The sequence below is a fragment of the Gekko japonicus genome, unplaced genomic scaffold, assembly GCF_001447785.1.
Source record: "Gekko japonicus isolate JY-2015 unplaced genomic scaffold, Gekko_japonicus_V1.1 scaffold1, whole genome shotgun sequence".
Lineage (NCBI taxonomy): Eukaryota > Metazoa > Chordata > Lepidosauria > Squamata > Gekkonidae > Gekko > Gekko japonicus.
In genome coordinates, this window is record NW_015164181.1 from 3,557,225 (window position 1) to 3,563,521 (window position 6,297).

At 47.1% G+C, this 6,297-nt stretch overlaps 1 protein-coding gene across 2 annotated transcripts in view; it reads left to right on the plus strand.

Moving 5' to 3' along the window:
• Nucleotides 1-6,297, plus strand: part of MMP28 (matrix metallopeptidase 28) — a 38,178-nt gene that overhangs the window by 19,471 nt on the left and 12,410 nt on the right. The window lies entirely within an intron of this gene.

A 6,297-nucleotide genomic window follows, 5' to 3' on the forward strand; every position in this document is an offset into this window, starting at 1 on the left:
CTGTTTTCTCTTCTGCCAATATTTTACTTTACCGTATTTCAGCCGCAGACAGTGAGCCAAATCAGAAACTGTGTTTGGCCTGCTGTTCTTACTAAGCCTCTGAACACGATGCTCAATTATTCCTAGTGAAAAATAAACACTCAGTTTTGCAATGTTTTTTATTTTATTTTGTCAATATGGGATACGATGTTTTTGTGGCCATTTCTGGGCTGCAACCCAGGACTGGTCTCCAGCCTTCCAAATGCTATTGCAAACAAGAACATAAAAACAAAGCAAAAAATATGGGCAAGAACTTCAGACCACTTACAAAGTGTCTCAAAGGTAACATCTGAATTGAGACTTTCTCCCCTGCCAAACCATTCTTGTTCAGAGGAGGAACCTTGCAGGGCCATTGATTAGATTAGAAACGGAATGGTCACATTGCAGATACTGAGGCACCGGGACCAGTAGTCCTGCATACCAGCCCCCTCGAGTTAATATCTTTTCCTAGAGAGCTTGTGCAAGCTGAGAACAGCTGTGCTGGAGCCATGGGAAATGTTAATGGCTGGAGAAGGCAAGTGCTTCTGGGAGGCTTCCAGCTGTGCTTGACAAGATAGCATCTGTTCTTGCTGGCTGGGAACCAACGGTGCCCGTTTCTCCCCCCCCCCCTCCATTTCTGCAAGTCAATCTCCTCTGCTAAGCCTCTTTCCAAATATTAACATTGCAGGCCGAGAAATCAGTAACCAGTCGAACTCTGAAAAGCAGCAACCAACTGCCTTTCAGGTCTTCTCACTAAAGCTTTTGCGCTCTGAAGAATTCTTCAGCAAGCTGTTTGTTCAAATATGAAGGGGGGGGGGAGCTGATCCAGAGCATGATGGAGACTGTAGAAGCCTGAAAGTTGCAGTTTGTTGTAGGGTTCGGATGGGATATAAGAAGTGTTGCGAATATAAGTGGACTAGGCTGTGCAGTGTGCAGACTGATTTTCTAGATGCACCAGTATTTAAAAGTGGGAAATGGCCATATGGAAAAGTTAGCAGTTGACTGGATCTTTCCCCAGCACTAATTGGAATATGTCAATCTCTTGTAAAGCAGAAAAGCAGAGAACAGTGTGCTGGGGTGTATGTATGGAGGGGGGCAGTTCTGCGAGCCAGTGTGGTGTAGTGGTTAGGAGCGTGGACTCTAATCAGGGAGAACCAGATTTGATTCCCCACTCCTCCACATGCATCTGCTGGTGTGATCTTGGGTCAGTCACAAGTTCTCTCAGAGCTGTTCTCACACGAGCAGTTCTTGAAAGAGCTCTCTCAGCCCCACCTACCTCACAGGGTGTCTGTTGTGGGGAGAGGAAGGGAAAGGAGACTGTAAACTGTTCTGAGACTCCAAGCGAAAGGCGAGGTATAAATCTAATTTCTGTTCCTCCTTCTTAGGAAAAAGCTGTGAACAGTGAAGACACAATGGCCCATTCTGCATCTAGCATTTGTTCCATTCTGTTACCAAACCCACACTGGAACAGAAAAATATGCAGCTCAAAACGACATTCAAATACCCCCAGGTCAACACTGTACTGATTGCAGAGTCACCCCTGAATGGCCATAAAATGGCCATAAATCTATGCAGACAGTACCATAAAACTGAGAGATCAAACAAAGTGAAAGTGGCGTGCAGTCTGGACACTGCCATAAAATTCGACAATCAATCAAAGTGAAGGTGACATGCAGCGCAGAGGGAAATGTCTGTTCCAACATGGGTTTGGTAAAACAGCAGAGCAAGTGCTAGATGCAGAGTGGGCAAATATAACTATTTCTATCACCATCGAGTTTCTGTTGCTTGGTAATGGTGAGGCTAATTTTCCTTGCCCTCTCCTCCCTCCCAGAGGGAAGATCAGGTGTGAGATGAAGCCCTGAAACAAAGGAAAGAGAAAGGCAATTTTCACTGTGTCTGTGGGAATTCCATTCCGATTTCTCAGCACTGGGGGAGGAAACTTTCCTGTAGGCAACAGAATTCTTGTGTAGAAAGTATAATATGCAGCAGACTCAGGGGTCATTTCGTAGAAAAAGAGGCGCAGGAGCTCATTAGCATAACTCATTAGCATAGCTTATTTGCATGTGCCACACCCCCTGACATCACTGGAAGTGTGTCAGAAGGCAACACCCACTGCTCAGGTGCCACTGGACTGTTTTGGATTGCTAGCTATTGGGGGGGGGGGAACGTGCAGATCTGTCCTCGCAGAGGAGGGAGAGCTTGTACCTGAATAAAACTTGGTCTTAACAGTGCCACTGGATTGTTTTGGACTGAGGGGCCAGGGGGAGCTCTGCAACTTACCTGGCTGCTTCTTGCTCTGACTGAGGGCTGCTGGGAGCGGGGGGGGGGGAGCTTGTTGCATGTTCCAGCCCCCTGGGCTCTTTACTGCCGGAGCTCTGCTCCTGTGCGCTCCTGCAGGAAGTGGCCCCTGAGCAGACTTTCCTTTTTCTGGAGAAAAGTGGGAGGGATAGGGTTGCCAGCTCCAGGCTGGGAAATACCTGGAGATTTTGGTGGTGAAGCATGAGGCGGGTGGGGTTTGGGGAGGGCCATGACTTCAGTGGGGTCTAATGCCATACAGTCCACCCTCCAAAGCAGCCATTTTTTCCAGGGGAACTGATCTCTGTCACCTGGAGATCAGTTGTAGTCCCAGGAGATCTCCAGCCGCCACCTGGAGGCTGGCAACTCTAGGGATGGAGGAAGCCCCTGGAAGATGGAGACCAACCTGTGGGCTATTTCTGAGTTTCCTTTGGCCTCCTAGCTGCATCTCTCCTGCAAACAGCTTTCCTCCACGCAAGGAAAACACATTGTGGGAATCCGCCTGGCATTCAATACTATATTCCAACGTGTTGGTTTCTGCCTTTTGCTCTGGAAACTTCAACACATCTTGAATCCGTGCCAGAGATCCTGGAGGGCAGCTGTCGGGGGTGTCTGAGTCATGCTTCGTTAACTCCCATCTTAATTGCATTTAGTCATGTTCCTGTCATGTCACCGAGCTGGGGAGTGGAACAGGTTTGTGCCACACCCCAAACAGGGCGTGGCGCTTGAGGCCTGTTGTGGCCGGGCCATGGGAGAGTGCATTGCCTGGTTGTGAAATACGTACATAGAAGTCACCGGCCAATGATATTTTTGACTAGGCTCCAGGGCTCTTTTTGTAGCAGGAATTCCTTTGCATATTAATGTAGCCAGTCCTCCAAGAGCTTACAGTAGGCCCTGTAAGAAGAGCTCTGTAAGCTCTTGGGGGATTGGCTACATTAGGGGTGTGTCGCAAAGGAGTTCCTGCTACAAAAAGAGCCCTGTAAACAGACCACTGAAAAAGCCCTCTCTTGTGACCCAAGAAGCTTGCCTGTAAGAAGAGCTCTGCAAGCTCTTGGGGGATTGGCTACATTAGGGGTGTGTCACCTAATATGCAAAGGAGTTCCTGCTACAAAAAGAGCCCTTAGGGGGGCCTGGACGTTAGGGCCAGACAACACATAAACAGGCCTTGATGGGAAGTCCAGATTCATTATCTGGCTCTGGAAAGCATTTTGTAGGGGAGGAATCTGGATCGGAACCACAGCGCTGATGATTGCGAGCTCTGAGTTGGGAAATAGCTGGAGATTTTAGGGGGGTGGAGCCTGGGGAGGGGAGGGGACTCACCAGGGTATAATGCCTTTGATTTCATCCTCTAAAGCAGCCATTTTCTCCAGGGGAACTGATCTCTTTCACTTGTTGATGTTATAATCCCTTGAGATTTCCAGGTGCCACCTGGAGGGTGGCAACTCTAGGTGAAGGCTAATATAAGTATTCTTCAGTTTATTTTTGGGACGGTGGAACTGAACCTCCTACCCTATTTATCCCACCTTTTGCCGTGGCTGTTTCCTACTGTTTGTGGTCGCTTTCCCCCCAATTGTCTGATGGTGTCACCGCAGGAGTATTATCTCCCCTTTGTCTTCATTCTCCGATGCCAGGCAATCAGGGATCACATACGAGATGTGATGATATTACAGCACTATATAGCCAAGCAGAGCTGGCTATCTGCTGATGTCACTACAAAGAAAGCTGTTTCAGAGTGAGGGCAGTGCTCTTTGTACAAGTTATGTGCGGGTAATCCTAACCAGTCAGGGATCACAGGCAGAGACCCTTGTGACCCTTTTGCCAATGAGCTCCCCCTCCTCAGAATATCACCAAAACACTGGGCCTCTCTTTGTTCGGATGAAGAGTTTTTGCAAATCTGTGGGGATCCCTTTTCTTGGGGGTCACATCTTAATATTAAAAAGTAGCACTCTGTCTTTAGTTTATTGCAGATTTCTTATAGCTTATTTGTCTTGAGATCACAGTCTGTCTCTTAAAATTCAGACTGTTCAACTTCATCTCCAGGGTCTCAGTGAAAGGAGGCATGGGTGGGGTGTCAGAGAGAACATTGTTTTTTTTGCGGGGGGGGGGGGGAGACTGACAGCACTGACCTACTCTCCTCCTGGAGAGGAGTCCAAGGTGGAAACCCCGGGAGGCCTCAATCTTTGTTATTCTAGGTTTCCTTGATATCCCCCTTGCTTATTGCGGTGAGCTCATTGTTTATCTTGCAGTGCTACAGGAAGTGTCTCAGTCTGAGCCAAGTCTGGCCCTTTTTCTTCAGAAATGGGGGAAAAGTTCATAAGACCAACAATAACATAAAGACCAACAATACAACTTTCTTCGAATACATTAGTAGCAGGAAACCAGCCAGGGAGGCAGTGGGGCCCTTGGATGACCAAGGGGTAAAAGGAGTACTGAAGGATGATAGAGAAGTGGCTGAGAAGCTGAATGCATTTTGTTATGTATTAACCGCAGTCTACGCACACGGTCGGGTTAGCACGTGGTCATGCGCTAGGGCTAAGCTTCGCTCAAAAGACAATAGCCGGCTTGGATCCTAGAACGGACCAATCGGCCACCCCGGATCTGGGAGTGGACCTGTGGGTGTTAGTACACTGTAAATAGCCTATCACGGGTTGTGTGTGTGGGGGTGTGTGTGTGGGGTGTTTGGGGATTTAAGCAGGGCTCTGACCCTACTACATCGTCTTGTATCTTGGGGCTGAAATAAACTATGAGCTGATTCACTTTTACACATCTGGACCCAGTACTTTACACATTTTTTGCCTCTGTCTTCAAAATGAGAAGTGCTTGCCCACTCCAGAACTGCTGATTTCGGGAGGGGTGTTGAAAGACCGGAGTCAGACTGAGGTGACGAGAGAGGAGGTCCTACGACTGATAAACAACTTAAAAACTGATAAATCACCGGGCATACATCCGAGAGTTCTGAAAGAACTCAAATGTGAACTTGTGGATCTCCTGACAAAAATATGTAATCTTTCATTAAAATCTGCCTCCATTCCTGAGGACTGGAAGATAGCTAATATCACTCCCATCCTTAAAAAGTGTTCCAGAGGAGATCTGGGAAATTACAGGCCAGTCAATCTGACGTCGATACCGGGTAAGTTGGTGGAAACTGTTATTAAGGAAAGAATTAGTAGGCACATTGATGAACAAAAACTATTGAGACAGACTCAGCATGGGTTCTGTAAGGGAAGATCTTGTCTCACTAACTTGTTAGTGTTTTTTGAGGGAGTAAACAAACATGTGGACAAGGGACACCCAATAGATGTTGTTTACCTTGACTTCCAGAAAGCTTTTGATAAAGTTCCTCATCAAAGGCTCCTAAGTAAGCTCAATAGTCACGGGATAAAAGGAGTGAGTATAAATGGGCAATTTTCTCAGTGGAGGGTGATAAGCAGTGGGGTACCACAGGGATCAGTACTTGGTCTGATGCTTTTAAACTTGTTTATTAATTATTTGGAGTTGGGAGTAAGCAGTGAAGTGGCTAAATTTGCAGATGACACAAAGTTGTTCAGGGTGGTGAGAACCAGGGAGGATTGTGAGGCACTCCAAAGGGATCTGTTGACGATGGGTGAGTGGGCGTCAAAGTGGCAAATGGAGTTCAGTGTGGCCAAGTGCAAAGTGATGCACAGTGGAGCCAAAAATCCAAACTATAAATACACGTCGATGGGGTCCGAACTGGCAGAGACTGACCAAGAGAGAGATCTTGGAGTCATAGTAGATAACTCAATGAAAATGTCAAGACAGTGTGCAACTGCAACAAAAAAGGCCAATGCTATTCGGGGGATTATTAGGAAGGGAATTGAAAACAAATCAGCCAGTATCATAATGCCTCTGTATAAATCAATGGTGCGACCTCATTTGGAGTACTGTGTACAGAACTGGTCACCACACCTCAAAAAGGATATTATAGCATTGGGAAAAGTGCAGAAAAGGGCAACTAGAATGATA